General features: G+C 47.1%; 1 protein-coding gene across 2 annotated transcripts in view; it reads right to left on the bottom strand.

The window, feature by feature from the left end:
* dock8 (dedicator of cytokinesis 8) overlaps positions 1–26,574 on the bottom strand; it is a 368,411-nt gene that overhangs the window by 286,423 nt on the left and 55,414 nt on the right. The gene's annotated exons all lie outside the window — the stretch shown is intronic.

Raw genomic sequence — 26,574 nt, forward strand, 5'->3', positions numbered from 1 at the left:
GGGGCCCACAGAGCCAAGGCAGACAGGGCAGAAATTGATAGATTGGTCAGGGAAATGGGTCGGATAGATGAAGAGCACGCGGAGTCCCCGGGGGGACTACAGGCAGAACTGGGGGCACTATCCACGAGTAGGGCCGTGGAACAGCTTAGGAAGGCGAGGGGAGTGGTGTACGAGCATGGGGAAAAGGCTAGCAGACTGTTAGCGCAGCAACTCAGGAGGAGGGAGGCGGCCAGGGAAATAGGTAGAGTGAGGGATGGGGAGGGGCGCAAAGTGGAGGACCCGGCAAGATTGAATGAGGTATTCCGGGACTTCTATCGCAAGCTGTATACTTCGGAGCCGCCGGAAGAACCGGAGGAGATGAAAAGGTTTCTGGACGGGTTAACCTTCCCAAAGTAGGTGGGGGGGGGCGAGTGGATGAGCTGGGGGCCCCGATTAGAGTGGAGGAGGAATTGGGGGCCTAAAGGCCATGCAGTCGGGGAAAGCCCCGAGGCCGGATGGATACCCAGTAGAGTTCTATAGGAAGTTTTCTGAGCTGGTGGGCCCGGTCTTGGTGAGGGTTTTCAATGAGGCAAGGGACAGAGGGACCCTGCCGCCGACAATGTCGCAAGTCACTATATCTCTGATATTGAAGCGGGGTAAAGACCCGGAGGCGTGCGGGTCCTACAGGCCAATCTCCCTGATTAATATTGACGCCAAGCTCCTGGCAAAGGTACTGGCGGTAAGAATGGAGGGCTGCGTACCGGAGGTGATTGGGGAGGATCAAACGGGGTTTGTGAAAGGTAGGCAGCTGGCGGCCAACCTGAGAAGATTACTTAATGTGATAATGATGCCCCCGGCGGGTAGGGAGGTGGAGGTAGTGGTGGCAATGGACGCCGAGAAAGCCTTTGACCGGGTGGAGTGGGACTATCTATGGGAGGTGCTCGGACGGTTTGGGTTCGGGGAGGGATTGGTGGATTGGATCAAATTATTATATCAGGCCCCGAGGGCCAGCGTCAGGACTAACAGAGAAGTGTCGGAGTACTTTAGGTTGTACCGAGGGACCAGACAGGGCTGCCCGCTCTCCCCGCTGCTGTTTGCGCTGGCCATAGAGCCGCTGGAGATTGCGCTGGGAGCCGCAGAGGGATGGAAGGGGGTGGTGAGGGGCTTGGTAAAACATAGGGTCTCTCTTTTCGCAGACGACCTGCTCCTGCACGTGTCGGACCCAGTGGCCGGGATGGGAAGTATACTGGGAATGCTGAGGAAGTTCGGCCAGTTCTCAGGATACAAATTAAATACGGCCAAGAGTGAAATGTTTGTGGTACAGGCAAGGGGCCAGGAGAACAGATTGAGAGGGCTACTGTTTAGGCTGGTTGAGGAAAATGTCCGGTATTTGGGAATCCAGGTGGCACGAGACTGGGGCAGGCTTCACAAGTTAAATTTGGCCAGGGTGGTGGAGCAAATTAAGGGAGAGTTTCAGAGGTGGGATGCACTCCCGCTGTCGCTGGCAAGGAGGGAGCAGACTGTAAAGATGACAATCCTCCCTAGATTTCTGTTTATTTTTCAGTGCCTCCCGATCTTTATCCCACAGTCCTTCTTCAAAAGAGTTAACAGGATGATCATGAGCTTTGTCTGGGCGGGAAAATCCCCGCGGGTGAAGAAGGCGATGTTGGAGAGGAATCGCAGCAAGGGATGGCTGGCTGTGCCGAGTCTGATTAATTATTACTGGGCGGCCAACATCGCTATGATAAGGAAGTGGATGGTGGGTACGGGGTCTATCTGGGAGCGGGTGGAGGCGGCTTCGTGCAGGGGCTCCAGCTTGGCAGCCCTGGTCACGGCTCCTCTACCGCTGCCGCCGGCCAAGTACACCACCAGTCCGGTAGTGGTGGCGACCCTGCGGATATGGGGCCAGTGGAGGGGGCATGTAGGGGAGATGGGGGCATCTGTCTGGGCGCCAATCTGCGACAACCATCGGTTTGCCCCTGGGAATATGGATGGGGGATTCCGAGTATGGCGGCGGGCGGGAGTGGGAAGGGTGGGTGATATGTTCCTGGAAGGGAGCTTTGCGAGTTTGAGGAGCTTGGAGGAGAAATTTGGGTTGGTAAGGGGAAATGATTTTAGGTACCGACAGTTGCGGGACTTTGTTCGTAGACAGGTCCCATCTTTCCCACGCCTCCCGCCAATGGGGATCCTAGACAGAATAGTCTCTAGGGGGGAAGAAGGGGAGGGTAGAGTCTCGGGTATTTATAAGGTGCTCATGAGGGAGGAAGGGTCCCAGACAGAGGAACTGAAACTTAAATGGGAGGAGGAGCTAGGCAGGGAAATGGAGGACGGGCTGTGGGCAGAGGCCCTGAGTAGGGTAAATTCGACCGCGACATGTGCTAGGCTCGGGCTGATTCAATTTAAGGTCGTTCACCGGGCCCATATGACGGTGGCTCGGATGAGCAAATTCTTTGGGATAGAGGACAAATGCGCTAGGTGCGCGGGAGGACCAGTGAACCACGTTCACATGTTTTGGGCATGCCCTAAGCTGAGGGGGTACTGGGAGGGATTTGCGGGGATCATGTCCCGGGTGCTAAAAACAAGGGTGGTGATGGGTCCAGGGGTGGCAATTTTTGGGGTTTCGGAAGACCCGGGAGTCCAGGGGGAGAAAGAGGCCGATGTTTTGGCCTTTGCTTCTCTGATAGCCCGGCGACAAATACTATTGGCGTGGAGGGACTCAAAGCCCCCGAAGACTTAGTTGTGGCTTGCGGACATGTCGAGTTTCCTGGGTATGGAAAAAATTAAGTTCGCCTTGAGGGGATCTGTACAGGGGTTCGCCCGGAGGTGCCAACCATTTATTGACTTCTTTGCAGGAGAGTGAGCGTCAGCAGGGGGTGGGGGGGGGGGGGGGGGGGGGGGGGGGGGGGGGGTAGAGTAGAGTAGAGTAGAGTAGGAGGGAAAATATGGTGGGTAGTACCGGTGGGAGAGGAGTGGGCTTGTGCAGTATATTACGATTGAAGTATTGAATGTATGTGGATGTTTGCACATTTTTGCCTTTTTTGCTTCCTTTCTGTTGATGTCTGTAACTGTTTACGAAGCCAAAAACTACCTCAATAAAATTGTTTATTTAAAAAAAAAATACCGCGGACATGACATCGGCAAACCCCTGCCAGAATCCCCTAAGCTTCGGACATGCCCGAAACATGTGGACATGGTTTGCTGGCCCTCCGGCACACCTCACACACCTGTCCACTAACCCTTCAAAAGAACCTGCTCATCCAGGTCACCGTCATGTGTGCCCGGTGAACCACCTTAAACTGAATCAGGCTGAGCCTGGCACTTGATGAGGACGTGTTGATTCTACTCAGAGCATCCTCCCATAAACCCGCCTCTAGTTCCTTACCCAACCCATCTTCCCAGTTACGCTTTACCTCCCCTGTCTGGGTTCCCTCCCACTCCATGAGCTCTTTATAAATTTCTGAGACCTTACCCTCCCCCATCCCCTGGGGCGGTAGAAGCAGAAAGGTCGAGACCTGCCGACGTACATAGTCCCTCACCTGCAGATAACAAAACCCATTCCCTCCCGGCAGTTCAAACTCCTCCTCCAAATCTTCAAAACAAGAAAAGCTCCCATCAATAAACAGATCCCCCAGCCCCTCAATCCCTGCTCTCTGCCACCTCCGAAACCTCCCATCCAACCTCCCTGGCACAAATCAGTGATTGTCACAAATTGGAACCTACGCCGATGCTCCCTCCACTCCAATATGCTTCTGCCACTGCCCCCAAACTCTCAGAGCTGCCACCACCACCGGGCTTGTGGAGTACCGAGCCGTCTAGAACGGCAGAGGTGCCGTTACCAGTGCCCCAAAGCTTGTTCCCCACATGATTCTGCCTCCACCAGCTCCCATACCGACCCCTCTCCCACTACCCACTTCCTGATCAAGGCTATATTTGCCGCTCAGTAGTAATTCCTAAAGTTCAGTAAAGCCAGCCCTCGGCTCCGCTCCAACAACACCTTCCTTACTCGCGGAATTTTATCTGCCCAAACAAACCCAGAGATCACCGCATTGACCCTCTTTATAAAAGCTTTTGGGATAAAAATAGGGAGACACTGAAAAATAAACAAATTTCGGAAGAACCGACATGTTTACAGTCTGTACCCTTCCAGCCAGTGGCAACGGGAGCATGTCCTACCTCTGAAAGTCCTCTTTCATTTCTGTACCTGCCTCCCCGGACAGGCGCCGGAATGTGGCGACTAGGGGCTCACAGTAACTTCATTGAAGCCTACTTGTGACAATAAGCGATTTTCATTTTTTATTTCATTTCATTTCATTTGCTCAACTAACTGGGCCAGCATATTCATTCATTCCTATTTGTGCTCTGAATTCCTATACCTTGTTATGAATACTGCAATCATAGAACATAGAACAGTACAGCACAGAACAGGCCCTTCGGCCCTCGATGTTGTGCCGAGCAATGATCACCCGACTTAAACCCACGTAAACCGTATACCCGTAACCCAACAATCCCCCCATTAACCTTACACTACGGGCAATTTAGCATGGCCAATCCACCTAACCCGCACATCTTTGGACTGTGGGAGGAAACCGGAGCACCCGGAGAAAACCCACGCACACACGGGGAGGACGTGCAGACTCCACACAGACAGTGACCCAGCTGGGAATCGAACCTGGGACCCTGGAGCTGTGAAGCATTGATGCTAACCACCATGCTACCGTGAGGCCCCGTGAGGCAATCATTTGGAAAAAGAGCCTTCAATTCTGTCTTTTTTCCATTTTTGTCTGCTCTCAGCCTTTTGCTGGTTCACTCATATTTGTATGCTCTGTCCCTTCCTGTCACACTCTGGTTATGACAACCCATATCAATTCTCTGCATTATTGCCTTGGCCTTTCTATTTAACTTGTTTTTAAACTTCCCTCAGGTGAACACTTCCCATTCCCCACAGCCCTAGTTTGCGATTTAAGTACTCTGGTCCCAGTACTGTTCAGGTAAAGGCCAACCCAATATAACAGCACCCTCTTTCCCCAGTACTGGTGCCAGCACTCCAGGAATTGAAGCCCATTAGTCCCACACCAATCATTGAGGCATGTATTAAATTCTTTGGCTTACTTACCCTGTGACAATTTTCCTGTGACTCAGGTGTTAACACAGAGATTAACATCTTTGATGATCTGCTTTTATATTCAGACGTTCATACCTATGAACAGGATCTCTCTTTCTTAGTCCTACCTTGCTACAGGTACTGGCATGGACCACGACATTTGGGTCCTTCCCCTCCCGCTCCAATTCCTTTCCAGCCTGAGCAGGTATCATTAACACTGGCACCACGCAAGCAACACAGCCTTCAGAACTCATGCTCTCAGCTGCAGAGAACCATATCCATTCCCCTAACTAAACTGTCCCTTACTACAGCTATATTTTTAAAACTCCCCAGCCCCTGACCGACCTTGTCTTGGCAAATTTCCTCATCCTCCCTGCTGTTCCTGCTCTTGTTTCTACAAGCTGCGTGAACCTGGAACCTGTTGGCTAATTGTGGGTCCTCATGTGCTACCTTCCAGATCATAATTGCCATTACCCGCAGACATACCTGCCTGTCCCCGACCATGGACCAAATCTGACATGTCTATAGCGTCAGAGATGTGACTGTTTCGTGGAGCAAAGTGTCCAGATATTTGCGCTTTCCCTGATGTATCACAGTGTCTGAAGCTCAGACTCTAGCTCATCAAATCTGAGCCGAGGTTCCTCAAACTCTGGACCTTACTGCAGATGTGGTTGATGTGGCTCACACAGGTGTCCTCCCGCTCTTACATGCCACCGCTGCTACACATTCCTACCATCTTTGCTGTATTACATGCAAACAATTATGTTTCTAGATATCAACGATTCGGTAGTTACATCACAGTTTAAGTAAGTTATAAATTTAATACAATAATTGTATATCCTCAGTACCAGTTTAAAGTACTGCCTCCCATTAAGAGATAGAATACTGCCCCCGTTAAGAGAGAGAGAGAGAAAAAAAGGTGTTTCATCAGTCAGTTCAACAGTTGAGTTGGTAGAGCATAGTGAGGAAAACATAAAAATATCCAACGAAAATGAGGGGATAAAATTAGATTGACTCATATTAGTGAGATCTACCTTTAGGCGCACTTGTTACCTCCTGTAGATGTGCTCTGCGCAACCACACTTCCGTAGGCCAGACGATCTATAGGCCTTAAGCCAGAATAGCAACACAAATGCTGCTCTGATGTCACGCACCAACAGCAATGCCCTTTGCACAACTACAATATTTGTTTCAATAATTTTAAGCTTTGTCTTCTCACTAAATTTAAGCAGTATCATTCGAAGTTATTCCAAAATAATATTTGAAACCAAGTTCCCGAGTCTGGTGGAAATATTATTAATCTATTAATATTAGGCCTTTCATGGCATGCTAATTATGGGACAAAATGGCACTATTGAGTTTCAAGCATATGTGAAAATGCTTTGATGATCATTACCAGAGTTCATTCCCATCATTTAATTAAAAAATATATAATTGCTCCAATCTCTCAATATAATTGAGCCAATCTACTGATTTCCACCAACAGCTGCTCAATTTACCACACAGAACAAAATGATGAAGTCCAAAATGCAATTTGGCCAAGTACATCAATTGGTTTCAAATTGCAAAGATCACCACCACACTAGATGAAACCAGGCTGTCACTCGAATGTGAAATACATCGTTTGCATATTGCCCAGGATGGCATCAAAGTGTGGAATGATAATACTGAACACATCTGCCGGTCATATTCAAAGTTCTTGCTAAAATTAGCTTTGCGATAACAGACTAGAACTGCCAAAATGTTTCTTACCTGATAAGAACGAGTGGCAAAATCTACCTTCTTAAAATGGCGCCTCGAGCTAACAAAAAAAAAGAACAAATCTACACAGTGAAGTCTCCGAGAGGAGAAGTGGTGGTTACAAAACCACTCTCCTTCCTGCCTTATGCAAACCACACACAACTCTGCAAATAAATAGACATGTATCTGAGATGCGCAGCTACACACTCAGGAAGTGATGTCACCGATAGTGTGACAAAATATAGGAAATCAGTCTTATTTTCACCTCAAATCTTCTAATCCGACACATTTGTCACACAGTGTTTGTTTTTATTGGCTCGCGGAGACTGTTGATTCAGTGTCTAAATTATATAGTGAACCTGTAGCAGCAGAGATGCATTGGAGAAGCAGTGTACAATGAAGTGTTAAAATGAGCCAGCTTATCTTTTTCTCGGCAAATCGTTCAGAACTGAGATGACATGTTAGAAAATTTCCATGTGATCAAGCTACCTTGTGTTGAACCTCGTGACTTTAGTGTGCCTGTCTCAAGAGTTTGGTTAGTTGCTTTCTGCAGTGCTGTGGATGTCAGTTCCTCATACAGCCATCATTCATATCCTTACTTTGTGTAAGCACATGTTACTGCAACATTTCCCAACCACCACTGAAAGACCAAATTCTGCTGAGCTACATCCACAAAGCCAAACAGAGGCCTGGTTTGGTTTTATCCTTACAATTCACTCACTTCCTTCACATTACTCAATTATTCTGCAGTCCTGCTGGCTGGAATTAGTCATAAGAAATATCTAGAAGTGGAGGCATGAAAGTGTACTATTTCAAATGTTGAAAAAAAAGAGATGCTTCTAGATAATTCCAGAAAGGATGTGTAAAGATTCTATTGGTCAGATAGAGCATTCCCACTTTGATTCTCAGTGCAAAATTTTAACCATTGAATCCCGACAGAGGAGAGAAGGCTCTTTGGCCCATCGAGTCTGCACCTACCCTCCTAAAGAGCACTTTATAATAATCTTTATTAGTGTCACAAGTAGGCTTACATTAACGCTGCAATGAAGTGATTGTGAAAATCCCCTTTACCCAGGCCCCGCTCCCCTGCCCCATAACCCACCCAACCTGCACATCTTTGGATACTAATGGGCAATTTAGCATGGCCAAGCCTCCTCGTCTGCACATCTTTGTACTGTGGGAGGAAACCCACACAGACGCGGGGAGAAAGTACAATCTCCACACTGGAACTGAACACAGGTCTCGGCACTGTGAGGCAGCAGTGTTAACCAACTTTTTGTTTTGCAAATGCTGCAAGATCTGCTGTGCAATTCCACCATTTTCTGTTTTATTTCAAATTTGCAGAATCCAGTTTTTAAAAAAAATCTCTGCTACAACTTTTTTTTCAATATAAATTTAAAGTACCCAATTCATTTTTTCCAATTAAGGGGCAATTTAGCGTGGCCAATCCACCTAGCCTGCACGTCTTTGGGTTGTGGGGGCGAAACCCACGCAAACGGAGAGAATGGGCAAACACCACACAGACAGTGACCCAGAGCCGGGATTGAACCTGGGACCTCAGCGCAGTGAGGCTGCAGGGCTAACCCACTGTGCCGCCTCTCTGCTACAACTTTATTCACTCTGCATATCCATAGAAACCAATGAGGATAGCATCGGCCAATAAAGCGACTTAGGGGAGCTGACACAGAAATGAACAGAAAAGAAATAGATAGTGACTGCAACTGGAGAGACAGAATTTTATACAAGTGACTGGTGAATGAAATGGAGAGATAGAGAACAGAATGAGGGAGAGAGATAGGCAGACAAAGACACGGAAGGGAGCAGAGAAGGTCAAAGAGCAGGGAGTAGTCTATTCAGCCCATCAGGTTGGTTCCATCATCGTGTTATACGAAAGTCGATCGGAGAGAGCGAGAGAAATATGAATGAATCCCTGACCACCAAGCAGGAACTGGAAAATGGACCATAAAATACGAGCTGGAGAAAGTGAGTTAGAAGTGAGAACAGAAGGATAGCTGCACGCTGAAGCCTGAAAATTAGCATTGTTCCAATGCACCCCTTGCATTCGACTCCCGGCACCCTGGCCTTCCTCAGGAGCTGGTGCTATTGATGCAAATGTGTTGTCACAGTGGCGCTTTATGGCTGGATTCTCCTGCACCTAGTCTCGCTCAGTTGCAGGTGGCTAAATCTCTACCTGTAAACTTGTACGGCGGCAAAATATTATCTGCACCTCCATTGAGAGTTTCTGGGTTCTTTTAACTCGTGTGGTCTGGCGCTGCTCTGTCCCCTACTTGAAAAACCACAACAGCCCGAGTGTCCCTGTGTTCCCTCCTTACTCTCTCCTCCTCACAGGGGCTTGCATTTCCAACTGAGAACAATTATTCATCTGTCTCACAGACTTTACGCCCTTGAGCAATGGACTCTGGTCTCAGCTACAGTTCGAAAACCCACCAAACAAGCTTTCACATTTAAAAACCTGATTCCTTGCCTTTCGTGATTCTCACCCTTAAGGTGCATTATTGCCTTCTGAACATATTATAGCTACGAGTTGGGTTGTTAATGACCTAAATTGCCCTCCAAGTTGCAATCTAAACAATACGGACGGGTTTCTAACTTTATGACCTGCCCATGTACACAAACCACGTGATGACATCATGAGCAGCACCAATATCAGCACACTCCACATTGTACTCCGCAAGGTGGTAAACACTCCTGATCTGGGAGCATGTTAGTCAGCCCGAACTGGGAGCATGTTAGTCAGACAACTGTCATTCAATTTCACTGTCACCAACTCAAATACTGGCATACTTTCAAATACAACAGGTGGAATCTGTAAATGGTGAGTCACTGGGTCTTCCACCTGGGCAAGGAGAATGGATAGTGCAGGTGACAGTCTGTTGGAAGACAGGGTTGCTTGTACATTCTGCTGCAGAGGACTGATATGAGGCTTTGATGGGGTGACATAAAAAAAAGGATGATGGGCATGCACATTAGGTGTTTGGTTCATTGACAGGCCTACAATAAAGTATATCGTCACCGTCAAGGATAATGAAGGGATCTAGCTCCAACTTGGCACAGGAATTTGCAGCGAACAGGGAACTTAACTTTTCCAGCCTTATTAAGGACACTGGTGGACCTGACCATGGTGCAGAATCTGATGGCTAATGCCTCAAGTCTTCATCCCAGCACAAGCAGAAGCCACCCAATGTTGAGGACTGCACTGGAATGTCAGACTGGGGGCATGAATTATTGTTGCTCAGACTGCTGCCATCATGGCAGAATATACTGGTGCTCAAAGAGGCTTTCAGAGACTCAGAAAAGTGCAGCAATCTAGCAGATAACATTTCTGAAGAGCTGCCCCAGATGGTTGGCAGTGCCCCATGCAGCACAATCCCACTTTCCTCTCAGCTTTTAGGCTCTCAACGTTGCCACTTTTCCTGTATCTATGCCAGTGCTCGTCAGCCAGCCTGATGCTGGCACCCATGTTGAAGTGGCGTAATTCAACGCTCGGCTTTCTAAGCCCAGAGTTGCTCAAAGGCATCCAAAGTAAGGAGCCTTCAAGCAGCAATGCTGCAGCCACTGGGAGTGTACTGCATGCAAAGGAATCTTCAAAACATGTGTTAAGGGATTGGGATGAGTTGAACTTTCTTTGGAATATTGGATGGCTTGTATAAATTTGGAGCAAAGTTATTGTTCTGTGGTACATTTTGTTTTTGCATTGTGGCTAAGGGGACATTTTGATGGACTCTTCCAGAAGGATGGTAGGGTGTGGACCGTGCTTCTGTTCACAGGAACCAGTGGTTAATTGAGGCAGTCACAGTCAATTAGGCTGGAATGTGAATATGCCGGTTCCTCATCCCCTCCTCTTCCTCATTTTGACAATCAGGTACAATTAGTTTGCAGTTTAGACATGGCATTAGTCAAATAATGGGAAATGTCAACCCAATATATTTTTATGCTGAATTCTGGGAAACTAGCCCATCACATGACTTGGTCTTAGCATCATACTCAAGTGAAACAAAGCCAGTGAATAAAGGGAGAGGCAGAAAACTAGAACCACGCCAGGCACCAAACAGTTTGCAATCCAACCGGCCCGCTCCCGTAGACGAAATCAGGATCTCACCATAGCGTGATGAGAAACCAATTATCACCACTTAAGCCTCATTTCCATACAATTAGAGAGAACCACCCCATATCTAACGGCCTCCCGTCATTCATCATCCTCCCCAGCAAGAGGTGACGCTGGCGCCGATTAATACGCCTTTTGAAAAACGTGAACCTGGCGGAAGGGCTTCTATTGGGTGCCGAGATGAGTAGCCATCTTTGCTCACAGGCAAAGAGCCTGGGGGCACTGGGCTTAGTGCCCCAGTGCTCAGCGTGGGGGTGGGACCACCGGGTTGGGGGGGGGGGGGGGTGGCAACCGCTCGTAGCATGATCATGCCAACCCCTGAATCGTGTATACCCATTCCAGGAGCAATCCTTGTCCCTGCCAGTTTGTCCACAGACCACCCATAACCCTCACCGACTGCTGAGGCCTCTGACCGTGCGGCTGAAGGCTATTGCCAATAGGGAATTGGCAATCGTGGTTAAGTGAGCACTTCACACAACCCAAGTGGATTCCAATGAGTGGGTGGGTCATGTTGCATTTGGGAGCCATTGAAAGGCATCCTAATCACACCTTGATGCCTGGACACTCTGCCTGAACACTGCGGGTGGCAACACCACATACCCAGCAGACAACAGCCGAACACGCAGGGTACGGGACACAGCTCTGGGGACATGACCACAGCCGGAGGGTGGGTGAGTGCCACTGGGAGGGGGCCAGCACCTGGTTATGGTAATGTTATGAACAAGTGTCTGGGGGATGTGACCATCAATTCACGAGACACGTGCTTTAGGATGTGAACACTGGTTTTAATCAACTTGCAACAAAGCCAGCCTGTAACACGATGAACTCCAGATGAACTGGTGGCTGGCTCTTCGGCATCATCCTTTATACGTCAGTCTAGGGGAAGGAGCCGTGGGTGGAGCCCAAGTACAAACTCCTGTACATTCCCAGTGCAACTCCCCCTAGTGGTAGGGCAACGCAACTGCTCGTATGTTGAGCTTACAGTGACATGGTATAATATATATTACAGTGTGAATTACATTCACCACATGGGGTACAGGGTCTGATGTTTGGTGAGGGGGGCCCGCTGCGCCTGGGTGTGCATGGGCATTCCGAGTTGGGGGGGGGAACCAGCCGGAGGCTGCAGGACACGTGGCAGCGGCGAGGACCCGGCAAGCCCGGAGGGCCCTCATACTCACCCGATTCACTTAGGACATGACCTGGTCTGTCAACACTACTCCCATTTCCCACTGTCCCAAGGTCTGAGCCACATCACTTCAGGGTGGGGATTGTGTCAGCAATGTCAGCGGATCATTGTCGAGGGCATTAGGTAATAATAACCCACAGAGAGCGGAGCGGAGCGCCAGTGCTCCTCAAACTATGCCATAGTCTGACCTTGCCTGTCTGCTGAATGCTCCCTCACACCCATCACCTGCATGTGGTGTGCCCGGGGGTGGGAAGAGTTACCTGAAGAGATGGGCCTCAGTGATCCCCCCCCCCCCCCCCCCCCCCCCCCCCCCGGCGTCCCCCCCCCCCCCCCGGTGCCCTCAGTGATCCTCGATGTGCCTTGCCTTCCTTGCTCTACTGCTACATCTAGTTGTGTCCCCAAGATGCATATCTGAGATGGAGGCAGCCAGTGATTACCACATCCTGTGGCCTTCGATACCCCTGGCGGGCTTCCTCAGGGGGCCTCAGTACACTTGTCAGTGGCACATTCACAGCCATGCCGCCCTGTCCCGTGAGCTGGCTGTAAGACACGGCCTCATCAGAGGGTTGGAACTTGGGGAGCTGGTGCTTCCATCGCCACTCCATGGGTTGGGTCATGCTGCCTGGCATAGGTCATTGACCTTTTTCTGGCACTGGAGGCCAGTCCTCCTGGTCATACTCCCGGCGCTCACAGCTGCCGCCACCTCATCCCATGGCTGATTCTTCGGGACCCTTGGGGGAACAGGACATCTCTCCTGGCCTCCACTGCATCTAGCAGTCCCCCCAGATCTGCATCCCCTAATCATGGGCCCAGACTCCTAGGCATTATTGTTGTGAATTGGCTGAGCAAGTGCTGCTCAACCTTGTCAGCAGGGGGCTGGCGAGCGCCATGCCAGCGAATCGGCTGGTGAGCCTTCATAGGCGGCGAGTAGCCCGTGGGGCCTGGTTATAATAATACTCTTTATTAGTGTCACAATTAGGCCTACATTAACACTGCAAAGAAGTTAATGTGAAAGTCCCCTAGTCGTCACATTACGGTGCCTGTTCAGGTACACCGAAGGAGAATTCAGAATGTCCAATTCACTTAACAAGCATGACTTTTGTGACTTGTGGGAGGAAACGGGAGCACCGGGAGGAAATCCACGCAAACAAGGGGAGAACGTGCAGACTCCACACAGGCAGTGATCCAAGCCGGCAATTGAACCCTGGCACCAATTAACGCTGAATAGCGTTGCCGGACTCGCTGGGCCGAGCGACGGGGAGCTCGTAGCAATTCCCGCTCATTACCACACTTAGAAATCTTTCCAGAGAATTGCGCCCTTGAACTTAACAAAAAAAGTATATGGCCCTCAAGCCAGTGATGCAAGACATCAAGGTTGAACAAGTATGGGTGTGGAAACATCCATTTGATTATCAGCTCCATTCTCCAAACTCAAAGTTCTATTGCACAAAGAAAAACCAAGTGTTAAACATTCAACTTTGTGCATTAAACTAGTGCAGTTTTACTTGTGATGTTTAAAACAAAAGTCACTTCATTTCACAGTATGTAACCATCTTGGACTTTGTAAGTTTAGAATTAAGTTCTGGAATTAGCTTTTGTAACTCTTTAGCTATTTTAAATTTTAATATTTGTTAGTGAAATTTGTTGTATTATTTTTAGCACACCAGTCAATTGTAAGCATTCACTGTATGTAAATTCTGTAACTCTGTACGTTTTGCAAAACTACTGTATTTTTTTTAATTGATGTATAGCAATCACCGACAGATACAACAAAAGCATACAACAGCAAAGCAGTTGTTTCAACAAAAACACATTGATAAGTGCCTCTAATTAAGTTCAGATACCTCTTGATCAATTAGACATGTGGACCAATGAATCCATGTTCTCGGACATTGCATGTTGTCTGATGTAAAAAAAAAGCAGATATCAAAAATATTCTCATTTTTAAAAAAAAATTCATCTATGGGATGTGAGTGTCACTGGCTGGGCCAGGATTTGTTGCCCATCCCAGAAGGCATTTAAGAGTCAACCACATTACTGTGTCTCTGGAGTAACATTGAGTAGGCCAGACCGACAAAGGACGTCAGATTTTCTTTTCTAAAAGGACGGGCTGGATTCTTCCCTACCCGGAGTGACGGAGGGTCCCGGCTTAGGGGAGTGGCGCCTACCACTCAGGGGTCGGGCCTCCCCAAAGGTGGGGAATTCTCCCCACCTTTGGGGGCCAGCCCCGCGCCCGAGCGGTTTGCACCAGAAGACTGGCGCAAAAAACCGGCGCCCCGGCAGCGGGGCTGGCCGAAAGGCTTTCGCCGGTCGGCGCATGCGCGATGTGGGTTTCTCTTCTGCTTCCGCCATGGCGGAAGCCGTGGCGGCCGCGGAAGGAGAAAGAGTGCACCCAGGGCACTGGTCCGGAGTCTGAGCGGGGGGCCCCGATCGCGGGCCAGGCCACAGTGGGGGCACCCCCCGGGGTTTGATTGCCCACCGCCCCCCCCAGGACCCCGGGGCCCGCTCGCGCCGCTGATCCCGCCTTTACAGAGGTGGTTCAAACCTCGGCGTCGGGAGAGGCCTCCCAGCAGCGGGACTTCGGCCCATCCGGGCCGGAGAATCACCGCAGGGGCCTCTCCGATCGGCGGGGCGAGATTCCCGCCACCGCCACTTCCTGGGTGGCGGAGAATCTCTGCCACGGCGGGGGCGGGATTTTCGGCGGCCCCAGGCGATTCTCCGACCCTGCTGGGGGTCGGAGAATTTTGCTCGACATTAGTGAAGCAGATGTGTTTTCATGACAATTGACAATGGTTTCATGGTCACCTTGTTAAGAATTTTAATGCCAGATGTTTATTGAATTCAAATTTCACCATCTGCCATGACGGGATTTGAACCCAGGTCCCCAGAGCATGATTCAAGGGGCGGGATTCTCCACCCTGCCGCACCACATTTCTGCCCCAACCGGCTGGCAGGATTCTCCGGTACGCCGGCCAGTCAATGGGGTTTTCCATTGTGGGGCAGCCCCACGCCGTCGGGAAATCCCCGGGTATAACGGAGAATCATGCCAGCGGAGAATCCCGGCCTGGGTCTCTGGATTACTAGTCCAGCGATAATACCACCAAACCATTGTCTCTTCTATACAAAAACTACATAACCTTAAAACTAACAAACATTATCACTCTATCCTTTGTTTTAAAAGTAAAAGGAACTAATTTCAAGTGAGCACATCAACTCTCAAATGACCTGTACATTCACTGACAGGATTCTGGTTTAATACCAATTGAATGAAGTATGAGAAGATGAACCCAAGATATCAATCATGAGAGCATGACAGCATCATCCTGAACAAAGGGATAGAGACGAGATCGTGAAACTTTCTATTGTCTCAGCAAGAAGTCATAAGGCTAAAAATATTAACACTTTAATAAAAGAGATGGTCCCACAAGTAATTGACATCTCAGGAGACCTGGTCAGGAGCACTGGGAAATTAAATCAATAGATGACAATCACCCTCAAGAAACCAATTAGAAACTGATCATGCACCACCTAGATCAATCACAGACCGATTACACACCTCTTAAGCCAATTAAGAAATAGCCTCACCTCATTTATCAGAATGCTATAACATAATTGATAACACTGTGGGTTGTGACTTGTAATAATACACAGAAGCTTTCACTAAGCAAGTGCCTGCTGTGCACAGGGAAGTTATGGAGAGAGAACAGAGATAGAATGTCAACCTGTGCCGAAGGTTGAACTGGACAGCAAGAGCTGTAGTACACCAGTCAAGACCCGTCCTGTCATTGATTCGTATTAATCTACAATTTTGTAAAGATTTCCTGAGTTACTTCACCAAACTGTCTCCTGTTGCCTGTGTGGTTAAAATCAGAGGGATGGTGGTAACAGGTGGCCTGTGATTAAGTCCACAGGAACCAAAATTAATTGAGGCAATCACATTCAGGCTGGAATGTGGATCCACAGACTGCCTCATCCCTACCTCCTCCCAGGTGGCACATTCTGACAATGGATGAAGGCTGGGATGAGCGATGGGAATCTTATATAATTCTCGGGATATAAGCATTGCTGATAACTGCAGTATTTATTTCTCAACTATATTTTTCCTTGAAGTTGGTGCTGAGGTTTATTTTGGAATTTGCGTGCCATAAAGGTGCTCCAAGTGGCAGTGGAAGTCTAACATTCCCAAATCCAATGGGGCTTTCCTAGTGCTCTGCTGGTAATATATATCTGCATTTCTAATAAAAATATGTTTCCGACAACAAAAATAACATTTCAAAATTTAGATGTAGCCAGATTTCTGAATCCTGAAAAACCCAATATATGACCCCTCCCCATTTTGTTGTCAGAAGCATAAGTGTTCCTTGATTTTAATTAGCAAAGTGGATATGTAGCACAAGCTGGGCACACATCATATTATTTGCATATTTTATCATTTGCACCAGAAATGGTCAGAATGTCTTGGGGTCTACCTTCAGACATTTGTACTAATTCATAGTAATAAAACTCACGATTTGACTACAACTGGTTATACTGGTCTTGCATTCACCAATACTGTTGATTACTTTAGGTCACAGAGCATAACTAACACAAGCCATTGAAATCAACCAATTACTTAGGTTAGTTGTTATTCTTTCACAGGATGTGGGTGTTGCTGGCGAGGCAAGCATTTATTTCCCTTCCCCAGTTTCCTTGAGGTGTGGTGAGCCAACGTTTTAAACTACTACACCCCATGCGGTGCAAGAACACCCAAGCGCTAAGGAGAAAGCAGTGGCATTGTGGTAATGTAAATGGATGAGCAATTGTAAGGTGTTGATTCCCTTATTTTCCCCCTTCTCTATTTTGGATCCATGGATGCTTAATGGATATGTATTTTTAAATCAAGCAGCAGAGAGAATGAGGAATTCAAAAAGTTCAAACAGTTTTCAGTGTTAGTTTAGTCATCTGAACTCAGACTTTGTGGCATCTGAGAGATGGGGTGGGGCTCTGTTTGATTGGTTGGCTGATAGCCATGAATTGGCAAAATGCCATATTCTACCCAGTAGCAGATGGTGATTGCCCAAGCGTGATGATTTCCAGAGATCTAAGGAAATCCGGATCCCTGGACACACCGAAGAAAGGACCTTTTCTCTCTTCAGAAAGGCTATGAGTTGCTGTATTTCTGAAACTGCAGAGACCTGAATGAATTTACAATGAAAACCATTACAGACTGGAAAGCAGAAATCTGGATTTGAAGTTTAAAGTTCATAAATTCATAAGATTATAGGAATAGAATTAGGCCATTCAGCCCATTGAGTCCCATTCCATCAAGGCTGATATGTTCATCATCTGCTACCTACAATGCTACAGACCAAGAGCTGCATTGCAAAATCAGCCAGAGCATCTCCTCTCTTGAACACATGACCTAGGAGCAGGAGCAGGCAATTTAGCCTCCTGAGCCTAAACATCTTCAAATGGCTGATCCCATCCTGGTTCTAAGGAGAGTGTGCTAGAAACAAATATATTTATATTATATTAGATATAGAGGGTGGGGTGGGGTTAGGAATTAGATAATAGTTGACCAGTTTTATTTGCTGCATATTTCATTATAGTTCTTGTTAATAAACGCAATTGTGTTTAAATTTACAAACTTGCTGTTTAAATTTACAAACTTAGTGACTAATCATTAGGCAGCCAAGGGCCGAAGACTTTGGGCATTTTTTGATGAATTACTTGTTAATTCAATTGTGTTGCGACTCGGGGTCAAAGGAGGCTGGAATTGACTGTGCACTAGCCCAGGATATTGTAACACAATCCAGAGGCCCAGATTCCCAACTATGGGGACACAGATTCAATTACCACCATGGCAACTCATGGAATTAAAACTCAGCTAATAAATCGGAGATTAAAAGCTAGTCTCAGTAATACCGATGATGAAACCATCGTCAATTATCATAAAAACCCATCAGGTTCACTAATGCCCTTTAAGGGAGGAAATCTGCCATCCTTGCCTTGTCTGGCCTATGTATGTCCCCAGACTCTTAGCAGTTAAATGTCCTCTGAAATGGCCGAGTGAACCAGTAGTTTGGGGCTTTTCACAATAACCATTGCAGTGTTAATGTAAGCCTACTTGCCACAATAAAGATTATCATTTGGATCAAATTGCTATGTACCTTCCTTTGTGTAAGTTGAATATATATTATCTTCTGATGAAGTGTTCAAGGTTTTGGAGAAAGTTCAGTTCAATTTGTACTGACAAGCTATTCCTTTGCACTTCAGAAATTTCTGGTTTGAACTCTTAACCACATCTGGCTTCTTTCCTTTTCAGATTCTATTGATTACAATATATCTTCATGATTGTTCTGCTGTTCACTCACAGATAATGTTGGAGCGATTTAATGTGTACTTCAATGTCTAGTTGGATATAGCAGGAATTAGTTTAAGCAGGAATGACTGCTTTCTTTATTAACTAGCTAAATCTTCTAAGATAAATATAGATAAGAAGGCCGTTCTGCTAGTCTAGTTAATCCATTTGAAATTGCTTCAATTTGTCACCATCGCAGCATCCAACTACTGCTCAAATGTTATTAATATTGGCTCTTATTTAGTGGCGGTCATGAGAGACCAAACCCGGGCAGCACGGTGGCCTAGTGGTTAGCACAACTGCCTCACGGCGCTGAGGTCCCAGGTTCATCCCGGCTCTGGGTCACTGTCCGTGTGGAGTTTGCACATTCTCCCCGTGTCTGCGTGGGTTTCGCCCCCACAACCCAAAAATGTGCAGAGTAGGTGGATTGGCCACACTAAATTGCCCCTTAATTGGAAAAAATAATTGGGTAATCTAAATTTATAAAAAAAAATGAGAGACCAAACCCCATGCACTGATTCTTGTAATCACATTGCAACTATTGTCTACTTTGTCAATGGCAGAATCATGGGCCATTATTTTAAGAGTTTTGCGAATTAATCATGATGAGGAACGGAGTTTATTTAGCTTCACTGACGGGGCAGCATAGTGGTGCAGTGGTCAGCACTGCTGCCTCACGGCACCAAGGACCCGGGTGGTTCGATCCTGGCCCTGGGTCACTGTCCATGTGGAGCTTGCACTTTCTCCCCGTGTCAGCGTGGGTCTCACCCCCACAACCCAAAGATGTGCAGGGTAGGTAGATTGGCCATGCCAAATTGCCCCTTACATTGGATAAAATAATTTGGTACTCTAAATTTATAAAAACAAAAGAAAAGAAAAGCTTCACGGACTGAAAATATTATTCTTCAAATCACTGTTCAAGAACAAAAAAAAAAATCCCTAAATATGCTGCACTTCAGTTTGATTTTAAAATTTAAGTTTCACAATGTCCCAGACAACACCAGCACCATCCATGCGTGTGCCCTGTCCAGCACCAGAGGTAGGGACACCGTGGGTACAATGTTGGGAGGAATTGGCTGAGGAGTCACCAACATTGACTCCTGGACCAAGAGGTCTTGTGGCATCAGGTCAAACATTGCCACCTACCACCCCTTCCCCTCCCCCCTCAGCTGATGAATCAGTACCCCATCCATGTTGAACACCACCTTGAAGAAGCACTGAGGTGACACGGCCACAGGATATACTCTGGGTGCGGGACTTCAATGTCCATCACCAAGAGATGCTGAGCAGCACCATAACAGAACTGGCTGAGGGGAGGAGTGACTATCAGGCAGTCATTGTGGAAACAAAGTCCCACCTTCACATTGAGGATACGCTCTATTGTCACGTGCAAGAAGGGATAGATTCCAAAACAGGTCCAGCAGATTAAAACTGGACATCCTTAAGGTGCTGTGGACTATCTGCAGCAGCAGAATTGCATTTGACCACAATCTGTAACCTCATGATCTGGTATATCCCCCACTCTACCATTATCACCAAGCCAGCAGATCAGCTCTGATTCAAGAATGCAAGAGGGCATAGCATGGGCAACACCAGTCAAACCTAAAAATGAAACAAAAACAGAAAATACTGGGCAATCTCAGCAGGTCTGACTGCATCTGTGGAGAAAGAGGGAGCTAACGTTTCTAGTCTGGATGACTCTTCAGATGCGGACAGACGTGCTGAGGTTGTCCAGTATTTTCTGTTTTTGTTTCAGATTCCAGCATCCGCAGTAATTTGATTATACCTATAAATGAGGTGTCAACCTGGTGAAGTTACAACACAGTACTATTTGTGTGCTAAACTGCATAAGCAGCAAGTAATAGACAGAGCTAACCAAAAAATCCAATCCAAGTGGGCAGCACGGTAGCATAGTGGTTAGCACAGTTGTTTCACAGCTCCAGGGTCCCAGGTTCAATTCCCGGCTGGGTCATTGGCTGTGTGGAGTCTGCACGTTCTCCCCGTATCTGCGTGGGTTTCCTCCGGGTGCTCCGGTTTCCTCCCACAGTCCAAATTTGCGGGTTAGGTGGATTGGCCATGATAAATTGCCATTAGTGTCCAAAAAATGTTAAGTGGGGGTTACTGGGTTCCGGGGATAGGGTAGAAACGTGGGCTTCAGTAGGGTGCTCTTTCTAAGGGCCGGTGCAGACTTGATGGGCCGAATGGCCTCCTTCTGCACTGTAAACTCTAAGTTCTAACTGTAAATTCTAACTGTGATAAGTTCTGCCACATCCTGTTGTGGTGGACAATTAAACGACTAACTGGAGGAGGTGGCTCCACAAACATCCCTATCCTGAAAAGATTGGGGAGCCCAGCATATCAATGCAAAAGGTAAGGCTGAAGCATTCACAACAATCTTCAGCCAGAAGTGCTGAGTGGATGATCAATTCCAGCCTCCACAGCATCACAGATGCCTGCATTCAGTCAATTCAATTCTCTATATGATAGCAAGAAATGGCTGAAGGCACTGGACACTGCAAAGTCTGTGGGCCCTGACAACATTACAAGAATAGTACTGAAGACTTGTGCTTCAAAACAAGCTGCACCCCTTGCCAAGCTGCTCCAGTATAACTACAACACTGGCATCTACCCAGCAATGTAAGGAAGGTGTCAGCAACAGTGCTATCAAGCAGCAATAATACAGCAATAAACTGCTAACTCACGCTCTGTTTGGGTTCTCCGCCAGGGCCACTCACCTCCTGATATAATTTGAGCCTTGATCCAAATGTGGGTAAAAGAACTAAACACAAACAAGGTGAGAGGAGGCGAGAGTGGCTGCCCTTGGCATCAAACAACATTTGACAGAGTGTGGCGTCAAGGAGCCCGAGCAAAACGGACGTCAATGGGAATCGGGGGACTTTCCACTGGTTAGAGTTATACCTAACACAAAAGGAAGGTTGTGGAGGTTGAAGGTCAATCATCTCCGCACCATTACACCCCTGCAGGAATTCTTCAGGGTAGGGTCCTATTTCCAACCATCTTCAGCTGCCGTATCAATGACCTTCCCTTCATTATAAAGGTTAAATGTGGAGCTGTTTGCTGATGATTGCACAACGTTCAGCACCATTTGCAACTCCTAAGATACGGAAGCAATCCCATGTTCATATGGTTCAAGATGGGACAACATTCAGACTTGGGCTGATAAGTGGCAAGTAACATTCATGCTGCAGTGCCAAGCAATTACAATCTTCAAGAGAGACCCCCCCCCACACTTGCCTGGGTGAGTGCAGCTCCAATAACACCCAAGAGGTTCAACACCATCCAGGAAAAGCATCCTGTTTGATTGGCATCCCAATCACCACTTTCTACATTAATTCCCTCGATCACCAATACACAGTGGCAGCAGTGTCTACCAATTACAAGGTGCACTGCAGCAACTCACCAAGGTTCCTTCAACAACACCTTCCAAACCCACAACCTCTAACTTTTGGAAGAATAAAGGCAGCTGGTGCATGGGAACACCACCGCAGCTGGAGGTTCCCCTCCAAACCACTCACCATCCTGACTTGGAAATATATCACCGTTCTTTCACTGCAGCCATGTTAAAATCCTGGAATTCGCTTCCAAACAGCATTATGGATGTACCTATGACAGGCAGACACAATGCAGCCGTTCACCACCATCTTCGAGTAATTCAATTCATTTGATTTTCTTCCCATTTACATTTTCTATTAGATACCAGCATCTATAAGCCTGCCGGGGATTATCATGCAATGGAGACCGAAGGCAGCACTGGAGCATCTGGGGTGCTTTATTTCCCCTTATAATCACATTTCAAATTAATGTTTTAAGTCTCATTTGCATTTTGCTTTTGTTTAAGGCTGTATCCCTTTAAGGGGCTGCTCCTATTTCTTTGTCCCTCAGTTTAGTTAATTTAGTTTATTTGGTTCAATTAAAATAGCTGGAGACTGAAGGCTTGATTTTATGGAGGACGCTTTCATCAAAGTGATGGGATAGGTGGCAGAGGGGTGAGGGTACTCTACTTTGTAACATGACCTGCAGCCACAAGATTGCACCGGTGTTGTTGTCCCTGTTAAGGATGTAGCCCCCTACTAAGAGCTGCTAGTCCAGAGGGCCATCAACCTCAGCAATGCTGCGGATAGTAGTGGCCATTGCTGGGGCCACAACCTGGATGATGAGGGCTCACCGGGGGGGGTCAGGTAGCTGGGATCTTGAGGGACCAGTCAGGTAGGCAGGATGCTGCTCAAAGCTAGAAACTATAGAGGTCTGGTAGGCCATGGAGAGGAACATCAGGCAGGTATAATCCTCTTTGCTCAATTTTCTTCCAAGGGCTGCACCAATGTACAACCAATTGAAGTGGAAAACCTGCCATTGCATGTCTGCCAGCAGCGCACTGCAATAAAGGAAAGGTTCTGAAGGTGATATTTATCTTTTTGTCTTCTCAACCTCAATGAATGTAGTTTGCTTCCACACCCAATGACAAGTAAACACAAGTGCAACACCCCTGAATAACCTTGGCATATCTAAACAATTCATGACACACGGTGACTCTTCAGCAGCGCAGTGTAGCTGTGATCTAGAATATGTTGAATGCTTTCCTTCACGCAGTCGCTACGATGAATACATCAAGCAGATTTCACTCAATTTCTTGGTTTAAAGAAAACTCCTATTCAGTTCCCTTTCTATATAAAAAAAAAGGCCAAAATTACTGAGTTAGAATGTGACAATAAGTGATATTATTATATTATTATTTTAGCTCCCATTTTCTCCATGCAGGCTATTTACATGTGGGAGCTCTTAATTTAACGTTCATGCAGATAACATCAAAAGATAAGATCAACAAGAGCAGATTTATTTTTCCTGTGATGCCGTTTCCATTTCTTCAGCTAACTTCCAAACCTTCCAACCCCTCCTTTCCTGGTGGCTTTAACTCAGAATGCAAGTCAAATAGGTATTGATTGATTGATTTGATTTATTGTAACATGTACCGAAGTACAGTGAAAATTATTTTTCTGTGGCCGAGGGAACGTACACAGTAGACAAAGAGCAATAATCAACAGAGAACATTGACAAATGCTACATCGACAAACAATGATTGGTTACAGTGCAGAACAAGGGACCAAACAAAGCAAATATATGAGCAAGAGCAGCATAGGCTATCGTGAATAGTGTTCCTACAGGGAACAGATCAATTCAAGGGGGAGTCGTTGAGGAGTTTTGTACCTGTGGGGACGAAGCAGAGTCTTGTAGCTGTGGGGAAGAAGCTGTTCCCATGTCTGGATGTGCAGGTCTTCAGACTTCTGCCTGATGGAAGGGTCTGAAAGAAGGCAATGCCTGGGTGAGAGGGGTCTCTGATAATGCTGTCTGCCTTCCTGAGGCAGCGGGAGGTGTAGACAGAATCAATGGGGGATGGCAAGCTTGTGTGATGCGTTGGGCTGAGTTCACCACACCCTGCAGTTTCTTGCTATCTTGGACCGAGCAGTTGCCATACCAAGCCGTGATGCAGCCGGTTAGGATGCTCTCTATGGCACATCTGTAGAGGTTTGTGAGAGTCGATGCAGACATGCCGAATTTCTTTAGCTTCAGTAGTAAGTAGAGATGTTGTTGGGCTTTCTTGATTGTTGCATCAACGTGAGTGGACCAGGACAGACCGTCGGTGATGGTGACCCCCAGGAACTTAAAACTATCGACCATCTCCACTTCTGAGCCATTGATGCAGATGGAGGCGTGTGTCGTGCTACGCTTCCTGAAGTCGATGATCAGTTCCTTGGTCTTTCCAACATTTAGAGAGAGGTTGTTTTCGGTACACCATGCAACCATGTGATTTATCTCCCTCCTGTAGTCGGATTCGTCCTTGTTTGAGATACAGTTGTATCATCCACAAACGTACAGATTGAGTTGGAGTTAAATCTTGCCACAGTCATGTGTGTATAGGGAGTACAATAGAGGACTGAGCACACAACCTTGCGGGGTCCCGGTGTTTGGGACTAATGTGGAGGAGGTGCTGTTGCCTATCCTGACAGATTGTGGTCTGTTGGTGAGGAAATCAAGGATCCAGCTGCACAGGGAGGTCTCAAGTCCAAGATTGCAGAGTTTAGTTATTAGTCTCGTCAGGATAATGGTGTTAAAGACGGAGCTGTAGTCAATGAACAGCAGTCTTACATAGGTGTCCTTATTGTCGAAGTGTTCGAGTGTTGATTGTAGAGCCAGGGAGATAGCGTCTGCTGTGGACCAGTTGCAGTGATAGGCAACACTAGGCAAACTGCAATGGATCGAGACAGTCTGGGAGGCTGGCGGTGATCCGTCTCATGATTAGCTGCTCAAAGCATTTCAAGATACCAGATGTCAGGGCCACCGGTCGGTAGTCGTTGAAGCAGGCTACCTTGTTCTTCTTTGGTACTGGTATTATGGTGGTCTTCTTGAAGGATGTGGGGACCTCAGAGCAGAGGGGTGAGGTGTTGAAGATATCTGCGAATACACTCGCCAGCTGGTCTGCGCAGGCTCTGAGTAGTCGGCAGGGACTCCATCGGGGCCTGTCACTTTCCGCAGATTCATTTTCAAGAAGGCAGTTCTTACCTCAGAGGCTGTAATAGTGGGTATGGGTGTGTCCAGGGCTGTTGGGGCCGGTGGCACTGATGCAATGGCTGACAGCTCAAAGCGGGCATATGTTATGGGAGCGGCGTTTTCAGAACCCCAAAATGTATCATGGAGTTCAACCAACCTCTCCCTTTAATATAGTGTTGCTTTTGAAGCACACGGCTTGGTCTCCAGGTGTGGTATTACAATTATGGACACATGGGTTTTTAAACACAAAACAATGTTTATTCCATGAATTTAACTTAACCTTTTTAAATAAACATTGGATCATTTACCACCCCTTACTCCAAAGATAACCCCGAAAATAATACAACATTAAATAAGCTCTTTTTTCCTCAAAACTGCAACTAAAAGCAGAAGTGAGCTCAGCTTGACACACATAGGCTTACATTAACACTGCAATTAAATTACTGTGAAAATCCCCTAGTCGCCATGTTCTGCCGCCTGTTCGGGTACACTGAGGGAGAATTCAGAATGTTCAAATTACCTAACAGCACATCTTTCGGGACTTGTGGGAGGAAACCGGAGCACCCCGAGGAAACCTATTCACCCTGTTTCAATTTATCATGTATAATATCGCGTCTCATGTAAATCGTTCCAAAGCCAGAACTTTTGAATAAATAAAATGGGAAAGCAAAGAACAAAGAAAAGTGCAGCACACAAACAGGCTCTTTGACTCCAAGCCTGCGCCGACCATGTTGCCCGTCTAAACTAAAATCTTCTACACGTCCAGGGTCAGTATCCCTCTATTCCCATCCTATTCATGTATTTGTCAAGATGCCCCTTAAATGTCACTATCGTCCCTGTTTCCGCCACCTCCTCCGGCAGCGAGTTCCAGGCACCCACTACCCTCTGTGTAAAAACAACTTGCCTCGTACATCTACTCTAAACCTTGCCCCTCGCACCTTAAACCTATGCCCCTAATAATTGACCCCTCTACCCTGGGAAAAAGCCTATCCACTCTGTCTATGCCCCTCATAATTTTGTAGACCTCTATCAGGCCGCCCCTCAACCTCCGTCGTTCCAGTGAGAACAAACTGAGTTTATTCAACCTCTCCTCATAGCTAATGCCCTCCATACCAGGCAACATCCTGGTAAATCTCTTCTGCACCCTCTCTAAAGCCTCCACATCCTTCTGGTAGTGTGACGACCAGAATTGAACACTATACTCCAAGTGTGGCCTAACTAAGGTTCTATACAGCTGCAACATGACTTGCCAATTCTTATACTCAATGCCCCAGCCAACAGAGGTGGTCATTGCTAAGGATCCGTCAAGTTGTGTAATATTCTTACAGCTTCATAACCAATGGAGAGAGCTAGCACACAGTATTGTGTGCAATGGCAATTGCATGGAAATGACAAATTGAAACTTGTTTTCTGTAAAAAAAAAAGACAACAGTAGAACAAGAGAAGTGAGAGAAACACAGACACAAATGGGATGAATTTTACCAGGCCTTTGGAAATGGGACAGCAAGCAGGAAGGCTGGTGAAACAGCATTGGACGG

The sequence above is a fragment of the Scyliorhinus canicula genome, chromosome 8, assembly GCF_902713615.1.
Source record: "Scyliorhinus canicula chromosome 8, sScyCan1.1, whole genome shotgun sequence".
Lineage (NCBI taxonomy): Eukaryota > Metazoa > Chordata > Chondrichthyes > Carcharhiniformes > Scyliorhinidae > Scyliorhinus > Scyliorhinus canicula.